The sequence below is a fragment of the Aphidius gifuensis genome, linkage group LG3 (genome assembly GCF_014905175.1).
Source record: "Aphidius gifuensis isolate YNYX2018 linkage group LG3, ASM1490517v1, whole genome shotgun sequence".
Classification (NCBI taxonomy): domain Eukaryota; kingdom Metazoa; phylum Arthropoda; class Insecta; order Hymenoptera; family Braconidae; genus Aphidius; species Aphidius gifuensis.
Window position 1 is genome coordinate 5640846 of NC_057790.1, and position 16287 is coordinate 5657132.

A 16287-nucleotide genomic window follows, 5' to 3' on the forward strand; every position below is an offset into this window, starting at 1 on the left:
TTCTTATTATTATTCTTTTATTATAAAAACTATATAAAACTATGTACAAAATAAATTTCTTTTAACAATAAATTGATGTTATTTTGTAGTTAAAAAATTTAATAAATGAATGAACAAATCTATTCATATACATGAGTGAATGTCAATTAAATAAAAAAAATAAAAAAGCAAATATAAATTGAAAAAAATCAGTTTAAATTAATTTGGTGTACACTACTCATCCGTGTATAATTTTCGTGTTTCAATCATGTGCCTTAAATTCTCTAAAATCCAGTTATCTATATTGGGAGTACGGATCACAACAAAACTATCTATCTATGGCTGGACAAATGCACTTATACATTGCAATATATTTAGGGGATGCAGGAGTAGTCATAGATGTACCAGACAGATTTAACACTCGTGATCTGATTCTGAATCAATCGACGCTGGTTTACGCTCAATTTACAATCTACTCAGATTTCATGTATCTACCATCCAATATATAAATACAGCCCGATTAAAAAAATAAAAAATAAATGAAACCCAAAAAAAAAAAAAAAAACCTTCAATCTATCCTAAAATCAAATTACATCTTCATTATTATTATTTTCATTTTTCTTTTCTTTCTCAATCAATCACATGTCAAATAAATATAAATTAAAGTATGTGTCATTTAACAAATTGAGATTCAGTTGAGAAATAATATAAAAAAATCAAATAATAATCAGTTTTATAATAAAAAAAAAAAAGCCAACAGCATGCTTATATAGTTTTAAAAACCAGATGATGCTCTTTCTCTCTCGCGAATTACGAAAGATAGTGTTAAACATTGCCTGTGGCTTATATAATTTTTTAAACGTTTAAATTATTATTATAAAAGTAGAGCAGTAACACGTGATTTCAAAGCTATTAATATACACGTGTCAATATAAAATTCTCACACTTGACAAAGATATAAATCTTATTTTTAATTTATAAAAATATATAGCCACATGTATCAATATTATTTAATTGATATTTAATCATAATCGCATAAATAATTATTAAACACCATTAGAATGGAAAATGGATTTTGGTATATGTATTATTATTGAGCATACAGAGAGATCAGTCGAATCGATCACACATGCTGAGGCAATTTCTCCGGTCAGTTGCTCATCAATGCTGATAATGGCACAACCTTACTCTCTCACTCACCTTCTAGAACTTGAGGTTTCTGCTTACATCGCATATACTCGATGTATATATATTATATATGGTAAATATATGTATATGCACAACTCCTCTAATAGGCATATAATCGTTATGCATATAGCGTATATGTGTCCACACACCAACCAACATCCGGCTGGCTCAAATCGACATGCGGTGCGATTACATATGCACATGGCTCATCCTTGCATGATATATACACGCTAACTCAAAACAACTTGATAAAAATATCATGATTCAAAATTTTTATAAATTAAAAATTTATATGTGTACGAAGTAGTGTTGACTACTTTGATAAAGATTAAAAAAAAAAAAATGAAAATAAAATTATATACATTAAAATACTCGAGTCAATTGGCTGAGAATGATTAATGAAATAAAATTGAGTGTATGCACTGTATACTAGTGAAGCTTAAAACAAAAATATATACTGATAAAATATATGAGTGATGGTGTATATGTCAAAACCAACTGTCACATTCGCATAACCGCATTGATATGAAAATTATACTGAATTAGTATAATACTATATATACTTTTGCATAAAACATGTAACGGAAATGTATTTTATGATGAAAAAATAATATGATAATATCAATTTATAAAAGCGGAAAAATAAGAGACAATTGTCAAATTAATTTTCCAGGAAATTGTAGATATAATTGTGGATTATAAGGAAAACTAATTTAATATTACAGACGAATGGTCAATGACCATCAACTGTCAAGTAGAATAAAAAAAAATAATAATAATAAAAGTAGCTACGATCACGTTTACCAGCTAACATATTAAAAGTAAATCACATGAAATTGAAGGGTATTATTACACAAGTCCATGACCATCAATTTTATTTCACTTTACAGCGTCCCTGGATTTTCAAGTACATAAATGTACATAAGTATAAAAGGTCGAATAAAAAAAAATAAAAGAAAGGAAAAAAGAAAAGAGTAAATGTTGAAATGGCAAAGATCCCTCTGCACCTCAAATCATTCACCAAGACAGTTGGATATAAATAATCGAATATTTGCATTTTATTTTTATTCTCTCACTTTTATTCATCGTGACTTTAGCATATATATATAATAATAATAAAAATAATATGCATAGAAATGAGTACCTATACTACTAGCAATTTTCAAAGATAGATGCAGCTACTTCACGAGATATATATGCCGAAAGTTTTAGTGCCCACTAAATTTCAACTAGCCCAGTGAATATATTCTTGGGTGAGAAGAAAAAAAATATATATATGTAATACGACACTTGTTGCATAAAAGGGCATTATGCTAAGTAAACTTAGACCCAAAAAAAAAAACAAAATAAAATATTAAAAATTATTCACAAATATTTATCCCAACAATTTGTCAAGCATTTTTGTATATATAAACAAAATGTAAAAAGAATTTTTTAATATTTGCCTTTGAATTTTGCATTTATAAAATTTTAATAACTAAAATGACAAAATAATGAAATAGTTGATTGAAACATGTTACAAAATCAGCGACCATAGTAATATGCATATTGAAAAATCCATGGAAGTGAAAAAAAAAGGAAATATATATTTTAAATATACACATGAAACAATATAACTATTCATCGATCACCGTCCAAAACAGTGCAATCAACGTCAAGTGATCTTCATTTTGAGGGTGTTGGACACAATAAATTTGAGTGCATACAATTACATTGCATGAGAGACAATAGCTTGTGAGTGATAAAGATAGAAAATATATATGCGAGTTTTGTTACAACGGGTGTGATTGTCGTATGTCCTCCCATCAAAGTGGACAGTTTACAGATGAATTGAATGCGCAACCCTTCTATTCCCTCTGAATTTCCTCTCGCTTACAATCTACGCAATATAATAACATGGAAGCCTATGGGCAGCGCCGGATGCTATTACTCAGGTGTAATTGCATTCGTCGGTATATATTCACCATCAGTTAAAAAAATAAATAAACAACGTAAAAAAAAATTGAAATCACCACCCCTTCATACACACATCTCTTTCCATCAACACCATATACAGAGAGAAAATCCAATACACATGCAGAGATAGAGAAAATTCTATTGTATATCGAACTACACATAACTATTTGATAGAATATATATTCCTTGAAACCTGCAGCTAGTGTTATTGCTTGATGACGAAATTTAATGCCAAAACATATATATAGTTTATAGTATCTTCATGTTGAAATTCAACACACTTTCAATACTGCATAAACTCAACGAGCATTTGCCAGTTTCCACTATTCTGAACCCTCGATTCAATTCAATGCCACTCAATCAGTCAATGTAACACTCTGGACACACTCGTATAACCCATACTCAACCACACTACTGTCCGGTATGGATCAACCACCATATATGTACATAAACTCTTCCAACTGCCAATGAAAACGTATGCACGACCTTTTGCACCACCACAAATCCATCTATTCAAACCATTGCGTCCATCTGTATATATATTTAACAGCCGATGCAATTTCATGTTACAATTTTTTAATGAACAATTGTATATGTGTGTATGACTATTTTTTTTTTTTTTTTTTTGTTTATTCTCAATATGCTCAAAATTGCAATTCACCAGATTTATGAAATCAAAACCATAAAAATTTAATATTAATATTTTCATTTCTATGAAAACTCAATATTGTTCAAGGATTTTTTTTTTTTTTTTTTTCATTTTATATATTTGATTATTATTATTTCTTTGATTTTTACTGACACTGATAAATATCTTTGTTCATTTGAGATGAGTTTGCAAGGTCATGGTAGCGTAACGAATTAATAATCTACGTGAATGACTTAACTAAATTTTACTGGGAGACCAGTAACGGGCCATGTCGAATCGACCCTTTAACTGTATATTGTATATATAAAGTCTTGAACGAATAAATCGGCATGAATTTTGTATATTATTTTATCTCATTTATATTCGCGTTTGTTAATATACTTTCTGTGAACATGCACCATCAATAAACAATTTTATTTCACTCTGTGACAAACATTTATTTCTTTATTATTTTTTTTTTTTTTTTTTAATTTGTTATCTTGAATTAAGGGAGTGTGCTACTTGATTTTTATTATTTCAATTAATCAAGTATACAACCATTTATTGATAATGTCAGAGAGTCATTTTTCTAAATCTATATATGATATAAAAACACGGCAATACATTTAACTCACTTCATTTTGAAGGCTTTTTATTTGCTGAGTCATTTGTTAAACGAATTAATATATCAAAAAAAAAATTGAAATTAAATCTGTAAATTATATTTTGGTGTAGTACCTAAGTATTAGAAAAATAATTTCATGAAACTTTTGTTTAGAAATATATTTTCGAACCATCAGGACATCTAGCCGCAATTGTTGACATTTTTTTTACTTAATTCTTTCAAGGGTTTTACTCACGATTGAGGCATAACAAAAGAGGGCTTTTTACTGTCGATTTTCCATGTCGTAAAGAAAAAAAAAATTAAAATTATATATGCAAATACTTCAAGCTTATGATTATTTTTTTTTTAATGATAACGCCATTGTGATATTATTTTGAGTAAGCCCCTCATACAAGTTGCTACAATTTTGAAATATATTCTCTCTTCTTCCCTGTCATTATCTGACTGGACTTGACATAATTACTCGTGCCAATTAAGTACAGATAGGGACAGTGATTTTATACCAGGGGAGATCCAACCAGATTCTACTAAATTCACCTCAATGTGCCAATTCCTAAGCGAACAATTTTGATACGGATCATCCACGTAAATTTTTATTTCAAGCCAGAAACAAATAAATACTACTTTAGTTAGTCAGATTAAAAATATAAAAGAAAAAAATTGAATTTAATTAAAGTAATATTATACTGAATTTTTTTCCTCTATAAACGAGTCTTTTTTTTTTTATTTTTGGATGATTTTTAAATAAACAAAAGAGCAAAACATACCATGATATTTCAAGGATTTTCTACGAGAGTCAGAGAGTAAAAAAAAAAAAAGAAACTTGAAATGAGCCAAAATCTAAAAACAATAGAAATAAAGTAGGTATTAAAATAATTTTCACAAATTATTCATATAATATCTAGTAGTAAAAAATAAGGATTATATTACAAAGACTATTCAAGTTATTTTATGATGAATATATTCATAATTCTAAATGAAATATAATTTATATAAATAAAAAAAAAATATTATATATATAATACATTAAATATTTATACAACCAAATAATTTAATTTAAAATTTATACACAAGAGAAATGAAAATTAAGTGAATATATATATAAAGTCAAGATGTCTACGCAGCAGGTAGTCATGATAATTGCGGTTGATTGTACCAAGTACAAATATAGTCGCACTTTACACATTTAACATATGCAGAATTGAAACTGAAAAGCGTGCTCAAGAGATGAATATGGTTATACAACGTACAATTCGTACAATTTATTTATATATTAATAAATATAGAGAAGAGATATGAAGCATGACTTTTGGTTGACGTTGTGATGCTGTTAAGGTACCTACTTCCTATGCTAATTGGCTAATTAACATAGAGACATCCTAGGGTTGCGTGCGAGTTCACGACTTTTAGAGTCCGTTTTCTCATAAATTCGTCGATATTTTTTTTCATTTATTTTTTTTTTTCTCTTTTTTGAGGGTTGAATTTTACTGTAATGAATGCCTGAATCTAAATATCATAGTTTTCTTCCCTTCTGTCTCTCTACATATATATATATGTCAACTGAATTTTGTAAATTTCGGACATTGAATTAGCATAAAAAGGAAATGTCAATATCATAAACAATCTGGAGGGACATGGTATGACTAGAGTGGCAGAGTGAATGCGAATTCTCAACGATAAATTCGTCGATATGATTTTGTTGACTAGGGTTGAGTCGGGTTTTTTTTCACCAAGTGCAAGATATAGAATATTATAATACAAAAAAAAATAAATAAATAAATAAATTGAATAAAGGGGTTGGACGTCGGCCGAGTCAATATTCCAACATGTTACTGACGAAATATTTCTGGTGACAAGAGAGACAAGTTTAGGTGTCATAAATTCGTCGATACTACTTTTTTTTTTCTATTTTTTTTCTCCACCCTTTTTTTTTTCTTTGAGCTTGTATCTTGACGATAAATAGTCAATACAATAGCTAATGTGCAATATGATGTCTGTCATATGGAATATTATGAAAATAAAAAAAAAAAATGTACATGTTGTAATAGATGAGAGAAAAAAAAATGTGTACAATATAAATGACAAGCTCACCCTAATTTAAACAGAGTAATTTGTTCATCTGTAACTCATACTGAGGTTTCTTATTTGGTTGAACCAGGTACAAACAGTTTTTAGTTTTTGAACTCGTTACTATTTGCATAATGTTGGTGAGAATGTTATACAGTATTTAATCTTTTTTTTTTTTTGCTTTCTTTTTCTAATTTATTTATCATAGCACCAAAAAGGGATATAAAAACCTTGTAGGGGAATTGATAATGCATGACGGTTTGCATTCGAAAAACAAATATCTGGTACTTGATGTGATGTTATAAAAATAATTTGTATGTTCATTTTTTTTTTTTTGGTTTCTTTATCTATTTATTTATTGTGTTTTTTTTTTTTTATTATGTGAATAGAGAGAATGAGAAAAAAAATGAAAAAAAAACTGGTGATTCAAAGCAACGTTTTAATAATCCCGCGAAAGCGTTAATGTTATTCAAGAGTTTTCATAAAGAGTATATTTAATATAAAGATGATAGCACGTTTGCATTTTAGTCGTGCGCCCTTTTTTTTATTTTTTAAATAACACGTTATAATACTAAAGTTAAAGTTTAAACCAGCATATCATTCGTGATAATACTTGGGATTTAAAAAACACGCTGTGCTTGCATTTAATGTTAAAAAATTTTTTTTTCTTATCGATATTGCGTAAATTTTATGATCCATGACTTCGTTTGCATATCAATAGATCGTTTTATCTTATAGTCAAACAAGCAATATCATGTCTTGAATGACACGATATAACATCACCTGTTTAATAAAAAAAAAAAAAAAAAAAAAATCGCAGTGTGTTGAAGAAAATAAAAGAGGGCTAGACACTTGTATTACCATATTGTAAATAAAATGAAAAATATATTATATGAATTTTTCAAAAATAAAATAATATATAACATCTTATTTTATCTATATGTAAAAATCAAATTTACAATGAAAATTGTAAAACCTTCAATAACTGCATATAGTTTTTCAAACAAATACGATTGTTTGAGTTTGACAAAAAGTTTTTTTTTTATATTTCAAGCTAGAAAAAGTTTTAACAAACTTTTCCCATGAACAAACAGATCAAGTGAAAGAAAAAAAACAAAAAATAAGAGAGAGAAAAAAGAGCGACATACAGATAGAAAATAAAAAAAAAAATTAACCAAGTAAAAACGTTTCTAGCTTATCTTAACTTTTCACCAGGGCGAGACTTTAATTACGACGCGTCCATAAAATAAAATACGTTAAAAATAAAATATAAAAAATAAAAGTACAATGTAAACCTCTTGAATCTTTGGTGGTTTAATGACAAAGTTTTTGAGAGATATGTTTAATTTCCTTTCAACTTGATGACATAAACTCTTAATATAAACCTCTATATTTTTATATTTTTACATTTTGATTATCATAAAGTATCAACATAAATATTGAAGATTAATCGAGGTATAATGTGCTCGTTACTGAATGATAAATTACCATGAAAAAAAAAAAAAAGATAAGGTTCAAGTCACTGTCCATCAATATTACCATTTTGCTTCACTCAATCTTTGGCAATTTTTTTTTTATTTCCTAAACCACAAAACGTCAAAAATATACTAGTCACCGGTTATGTAACAATTGACCTTTTTGCATATATCAATAATTATACTAACCAATTGACAACTGTGCATGAAAAATGAGCTAAATATTTTCTGAAACTATTGTAACATAATGAATTGATAACAGCTCTTACTGAGTGATATTATTAATTTATTATTATTTTTGTTTTTTATAAAACATTTCGATTTTTATCAGCACTTGGCTTTTCGTTTCCGACATTTGAACATTTGGCTGGCGCCATTATGCCTCCCTGGTTAGTATTATGCTACGAGGGTTGTTGCGATTACAAGCAACGACCCTTCACAAGATGCAAGTATCACTCCAGAAAGCTGAAAGAAGACAGAGGCCAAGAGGCGCTAAAACGTAAAAAAAAACGAAGAAGAACCGTAGTTGAAAAGGAATATACAAAACAATAATCGTAACGCAAGACAGAAGGTTTTGCCCGAAAATAAAAAAAATAAAAATCTTTTCAAATGACAAATAGTCTTGTAGACTATATCCAAAAAAATTTGTACAAGCTCTCAAAAATGTTGTAAGGATTTGTGTTGTTGGAAGAGATGAAAAATACGAAATATAAAACGCCTTCTATTTACAAGGATCGAGAAAAAATAAATAAATAAAAGAAAGAAAATTCGTATATAGACTACTTGATTTTCATGGTGAAAAATGCTTTTAGCTCAATATCGTATTTACTAAAAGGAACAAAATACTTTGAATTCTTTGTGACATATATCTATATATTTATGTATACTATATAAAATACAATTAAGTTTGAATAAAGGAATGAGGAAAAACGAGACGTTTTGTGTGAATAACCGCGAATATATATTCATTGAAAGCATAGAATAGTAAAATTTAACTTTGACATCACACAGAGAGTGACTTTATTCATTCTCATTTCTTTGGTACTTATATATAGCTGTTTAATTAAGCTTTCTCACACTTGTATAATATGTGTACATATATAATAATTTACGTTTTATATATCCACGATGTCATGAGTGTTATTAAACTCGTATAATCTTTGAATGTGAAAAAGCTCCTTGTGATTTACTTTTGAGCTTGCAAAAGCCTATATCTCATCAAATTCAATGCTTCATAATTTATGTATTAAAATAAAAAAAAAATCCTTATATTCAGATTAAAATCTTTTACGCGTCTTTTTTTAAAAATTTTTTATTCTAAAGATCGTTATTTTAATTTTCTTTTATTTTTGTTAATGTTTTCATATTTATTTTTTGTACATACGTTTTAATATTTTTTTAATATTCGTTTTCATAACATATGTTTGAACCTTTTAAATATTTTTTTTTTTTTTTCTGTACAAATTTTAAATATGAAAAAAAAAAAAAAATAACAAAACGATAGAAAAAATATATATCCTAGTCTGTTTTATATCATACGATGGAGAAACTTGTATTTTATGTCATTAATTCCAATAGCAGCAATGCACACACCCGGTCAACTTTTAATTACCAATAAAACCCGAGGCGTGATGCCTGATGAGAAAAAAATTGAAACCAGGACGACCCTTTGAATTATTTTATATCAAAATATAAAATAGTTTTAATTTATTTTTCATTATATATATTACTCTGCGTATATTTTATTTTTTATTTTTTCCCTTGCAAATAAATGAACAAAAATATAAATATATTTTTTTTTCTTTTCAAATAAATATATCTTTTAAATTTTAAATATTCATAATAATTTATTATTTTAATGTGTTTTATGTGGTATCGTAAATTTTAACCAAACCGGAAATTTTTTTCAATCATTCATGAAAATTGTAGAATAAAATTTATATACGAGCCCATTAACGTATAGAAAATATGTGGATAGACTACAGTGACAATGCAACAACACTTTATATGTTGAAAAAAAAAAAATCTAGATATACGCATACATGTGTACATATATTTGTTAAACGTAAATCGGAAGCGAGGTTCGACGCCGGCATTCAATCACAAACGGAAACAAACCAAGCGAAAAAACATGTTGGCCCCTATACCAAAAAAAAAAAAAAAAACAAAAAAAAGTAAAGATGTTACTGGTAAAATAAAAGGGAAACGAGTGAGTGTCTTAGTATCTAGGTGAAGCAATTGGATAAAGTGGAGGCGTCGATATGTGACGACAGTCGGATATGGCAGCCAAGAATAAGACATTTTATTTTTTCGTCAAAAACCCTCGAAATACTTGTGTCGTTTCAATCTAATCGACCATGATCAAATCTTGGCTATATAAAAGGTCTACTATCACTCTTGTCATTGTCTTTGACATTCTCATCTTTGTCATTTCTTTGTTCCAATAAACAAATGGTTTATTTATTCATGCAATTTTTGGTTTTTTTTTTATTATTATTTCTCTCTGAAATATACTTGATATAATGATGATGACTGTGCATATCAGACGCAAAACTTGTTTGGATAAATCTAATTTTGAAATCAATCAACTTGACTTTTTTTTTCTTTTTATATTTTTTGTTCCATTTACTCGAGACATCTTTTTCAAATATTGTGATTCGTGTATAACCAATCAATTGCATACACTCACTTTTATTTTATCAATAAAAAAAATATATATTTCTTATGTTAGATTTTCTATTACCCATCATCGAGTAATGGAAGAAAAAAAAAATAACCAGTTGGATAGACACTGACGATTGTATATTGAGGAAGAAAACGATTTAGAAAGAGAAAATAAAAGTGTTATTCATGTATCTATATAAATAGATAAAACATGCTAGCTGGGGGGATGAGAGTTACTTTTGTTATAGTGTATATTTGGAGTATTGTACCGGTGCATCGTTGATCCACGCGTCATCAACATTGACGACCTCCGTCCGCTTTTTTTGGACCGATAATATGAAGCCTCACTTGGCACTCAGCCCCATTTTGCCTCACAGACTTTACGATTATTACTAAAATATCTTCTATTTTACCACCCACTCTTTCACCCCATCATACTAGTCATCATATACCTTTCTTTTTCTTTTTCTTTTTTACAACAAAATTATCTACCACTTTAACTCCATGACGTCACTATATATAATTTAGTTTACGCTGTGTTGCTCCCGCATCAATTTCATTATGCAAAAAATGAATAAAAATAATTGACGATAATAATATGAAAAAATAAAAAAAAAAGTGATAAACTGCATATCAATTATTTTCACATCACATGGAAGTTAACAATGTGAAAGTAAAATATAATAATAAATGTAGAGAATCAATTAGATAGAAAATTAATAATTCATTGACAGTTAAAAAAAGTTCGCAGGTGGTCGAAATAAAAAATATTGGATGATGGCCAGTATATTAACACAGCATATGTTTGCTCGAGTGAATCATATGAAAATTAACATATTTAACGTGGTAATTTATATATATATTCAACAATGATATTTGCGTGTTCTTAAAATATACACTTACACCTCTATTAACGTGCAGATAAAAGTTATTTAAATATTTCTCTTTTTTAATTTCATTTTAAAAATTAAAATACTAAATAGTATATATAAAATTATTATATGTATATTACAGCATAATATTACGAGTTGAGTAATGAAGGGAAACAATTGTTTTAGATACTATTAGTTTACCACCTGGAGTGTAAATGTATTTACACGACATAAAAATTGTATAGTACTTGGTGTGATAATTCCACAGCCAACATCAAACACGATATATATACAGTCCATTTACAACCATGGTTCTCAATTTAATTTACGCACCACTACCCCCAATAAAAAAAAATATAAATAAATAAATAAAAATATACTATCCGATAAATTTTCCCTTTGGTACTCTCTGTCGATTGATCAATTTATTACAACGTAATTAGAGAACTCGTTTGCCTATTTACTCGTGGATATTGCAGTGAGCCAAACTCACTAAAAAAATAACGAATTAATTTTATCATTCATCGACTACTCATTTTATCTAATTTACAAGCTATTCGTTATTTTCAAACACTGATATTTTTTTTTTTTTATATTTTCATTTGAATATAAAAAATATTAAATTACAAAAAATAAAAAAAAATCGTTTAAAAAATATGAAATAGATTGGACAATATAATAAAAGGGGGTATAAAAAAGGGTTAATCAATAACGAAATTTAATTACGAAATTCTAGAAACGATCACGTAGATTTTGTGACAAAAGGGAAAGTATATGGATGCCATTGGTGAGTATATGTCCCGCGGGGCATCGTTTCTGAATAGAAAACGCGTGAGTTCAATCACATCCTGGCGTTTGAAAGCTGTGAATTTACAGTACACACGCATATAGTGAGTTTCCTACCAAGTATGTATGTACATATATACGAGGGGTTTGGAGACGCCAAGCCACATATTGCCCTTGTATGGATTTGCAATGCATCAGAACAACCGGATGAATGCAGTTGTGTCTCATCACCCCCCTCAGTATATATAGATTTACTATTTTACCCCGTTACAGTAGGTTGATGCATTCTACTATGCAGTCATATAACACGCATGTGTTGTATATATGTAAAACAACAGAATGCATTCAACACATCTTGTGTGTGAGAATGCCATGCGTAATTAATGAAACCAATAAAGCCGTTTGGTAAAATTTGCTAAATTTAATTGGATGCAAATAATCCCAAATTCGGACAACTGAATGGACAAACATAATAAACAAAATGAAGAAATCTAAATTTAATTACTAGCTTTTGTATATGTAAATTTTAAATGTATATTTAAAATCAATTAAATTAATGAAAATAAGTTGAGAGAAGATTAAAAGAAGATAAATATATATATAAAAATAATACATTGTTGACGAGGGTGAAAATTGACGATTTATTTATATAATATATATACGTGAGAATTTAATATTGAGGTACTCACGTTTATACTGCTTTAAAGCCCAAGGCGTTATCGATAAAACTGATTAAACTTTCGTCAGCATGAATCGCCAGTATGTTTTTTAATATAAACATGTTTAATTTTATCGGACAACGAACAAGTACAGCATCTAAATGTATAAAAAAAAATTTATATAAATAAACAAGTATAATTTAATTATAATTAATAATATATTTTCTATTATTTTTACCTTTGTTTTTCAGTGATTTTCTACTAGATTTTCATCATTGAAATCAAATGCATTAACAGATTAACGAACTCGTTCCTGGTCATGAGAATATTTGCATTGAATTGTACATACTTGCAAATCCCTTTTTATATATATATATTTACTCTTTATCTCTATTTTCGTCAAGTATATATAAATGGATGATGATGATGATAATATATAGATTGGATATGGCATCCATCAGTTCGTGCACTCTCGATTCAACCACTAATTATACGCGTATATAGGCATTCACTATTGAGAATCCTCTCTGTGTGTTGTCCAGGTGATAATTGTATTACTATCCTATCACGATGATTGCCATTCCTGGAACGTGTTCGTCGATAGGTACACGTTTGAAGTGTTCATCGATGAAGCTATTGCTATATCAAAATCCATCACATTCTCGTAACTATCAACACTTCAAGCGCCCTTCATCGTTTTCAGTCAAGTCAGATGACCATCATCATCATTCATTATCATCTATTTTCAATGTAAACTCATCTGTAAAATTACAATGATGTATTAATTTTCTATTATATAATTTTCTATAAAACAATCATTTAAAAATTACAAATTTACAAATTAAAATACATGTATATTTTTTTATTTTTTATGTATGTGTATAAATATAAAAGTTATCGAGTTTAAACACGCGAGCTTTAAGGTAAAAATTCTTTTACCATGACAGTTGATAAATTTCTAGAAATAAAAAAAAAATCTTTACAATGATAAAATAAATTTAAAAGGCATGAGCTTTTTTTTAAAAAAAAAAAAAATTGTAAACGAGTTTAAATTTGTATAGTTTATACTGAGTGATAAAAACATTGTTACTCGTCTCGAGAGTAAAATTATTCGTAATTACTAAAATTCTAGTAAGTAAATGTATATTATACACACAATGTTGGCATGTGACAGTAAAAAGTATAACACGTTGTGGTAAAATTTACTCAGTACTACATATAATGTAAGCCAACCCTTCACTATACTCATGTTACACGACACGCAATATGCAAATAAAGCAAGCATTGAGCATCATCACACAAACGCGTAAATCACACGTGATAATTTCTATTATTATTTTTGTTCTTTTTTTTTTTTTTTTGTCATAAATCTTTGTGTTCTAATGACCAATTAGAAAATTAAAAAAATAATGAAACATAAAAATAATAATAAAAGAATATATGAGTCGTAAAATTTATAACAATTGATCAAATAAATCATGATGAAAAGGAATGATACATGAGTATATTTTCCAAGTGAAAATTGATGAATTTATGAATTGTAAATATATAGAGAGAATATATTTATAACCACTGAGTTATGTTGGCCATGTATGTAAACCACATTTTACACCACAAGCATTTCACCTAGTATCTCTTTAATGTAAAATTCTGGTTTGTTAAATACGACGAGCAAAATTATAAAGAAGCATATATAGTTTAACCAAAATATTCGGAATAATTTAAAATGATATCACTAGCTAAATTATTATTTTTAATGTAAGCTGGTATAATGTAATTGGTGACATAACTCCTTGCTGCTACTACACTGTTGTTAATTAATTTTTAAATATTCCTACATATGATTAGAATCAGCAGTAATATAATCCTTATAATCCTGTGTACACGGTACAAATTAATTGATTGAGAAGCTGAAAGTCTAGATCTTCTCTCTCTCTCTCTATCGCTCTACTGTGTTAATGTTCAACATTACGAGAACCAAGACCACTTACTCAAGTCCCTATATATTCATCTAACATAATCGAATTTGCATCGTAAATACTGAGCAATATATATGTCTGTATTCTCACATATACATTACGACACTCGAGACGCTTGTATATATGCATCTGCAATTTATAGCTAATCTATTGAACGCGGTGAAAGTAATGGTCAATCTCGCAAATATATATTTTGAAATTTTTTTTCATTATATCAGGATATTTTTTAAGAGCAATATGCATAAGGCGCTTATTTCAAGACAATACAACAGATGATGCATTGTTGTGTAGCCAACAATTAAAATTGATTTTTTTTTTTTTTTCATTTGGAGATTATAAAATGCAATTTTAAATTCTGCATTTTTTTTTTTTATTTTTTTGTGAATTAATTATTTATGTTTTACCTTTTTGCCTTAAGTTGCTTTGAAAATATATTCTGTTTAATTTAGTGCTGTCATTGATGAGCTTGTTTATTCTACAAAGATAAATTGTTTTATTATAGATAGTGAAATAATTTTAAATGAATCAAAGAAAGTAAAGCCCACTCACATTCTGATTGATGATCTTGTTATTGTACTATGTTGATCCAGCTTCGTATTAGTATGACACATCAGCCAAGACTCCAACATGCTGGCAAACGACATGGTAGTGCCACCTCTCTGGTAGAACTCCAACTTGGAACGTTTACCAGTTATCAACGAAAAACTGCTTTGTTTGTACAGATTCATCAAGGAACATTCTGTTGAAATTTTAATTTAAAAAAAAAAATATTATTATATTTTCTTTTCAATTACAAAGTAATTTTTTAAGCAACATAAATATGCTTTTTTTTTTTTCAATAACAAAAAAAATATAAACAAAATTAAAAATGTAAAATTTTGTTTTTCTCTTAAACTACGAATTAATAATCAATTTAATTTGGAATTTTATTTTGCGTAGGCAATTGACAAAGTTTTCTCCCACACATAAAAATTAAAAATTTTGTATTTTTATTTTTATATTTTAAAATATAAATTATTAAAGTCAAAGAAAAAATAAGAAGTTATAATAATAAAAATAATAATCAATAGAAATATATATCAACAGCTCGACTTGTGATTCAATGACCTTCCATTAAAATCACTCGCCAATAAAAAAAAAAATGCTATTACACATAAATATATGTGTCATACTTAAGGTATGACACATATATCATTTGTTCAATTTTTTTTTTTTTTATACCTCACATACTTCCGGCAATATTTCTTTCATTATTTTCTTTTATTTTAATATACTAATGCAAATATATCTGTGCTTTTTTCTATTTTTTTTTTTTAATATTAAAAATAATTATATAATAGAATTTTTTTAATTATTTAAAAAAAAAATATAACTGTGATAAATCAAGGTCATTTTTTTGACAGTAAAAA

At 27.4% G+C, this 16287-nt stretch overlaps 1 long non-coding RNA gene across 4 annotated transcripts in view; it reads right to left on the reverse strand.

Annotated features, from left to right (window-relative positions):
• The window catches only part of LOC122851641, a 130161-nt gene that overhangs the window by 112478 nt on the left and 1396 nt on the right, over positions 1–16287 (reverse strand). For all 4 annotated transcript variants that reach the window (XR_006373718.1, XR_006373719.1, XR_006373722.1 and 1 more), the window contains exons 2-5: positions 15428–15617; positions 15283–15353; positions 13138–13659; positions 12930–13056 (exon numbers count right to left, since the gene is read on the reverse strand). This is a non-coding gene — a long non-coding RNA (uncharacterized LOC122851641). The remainder of the gene's footprint in view (positions 1–12929; positions 13057–13137; positions 13660–15282; positions 15354–15427; positions 15618–16287) is intronic.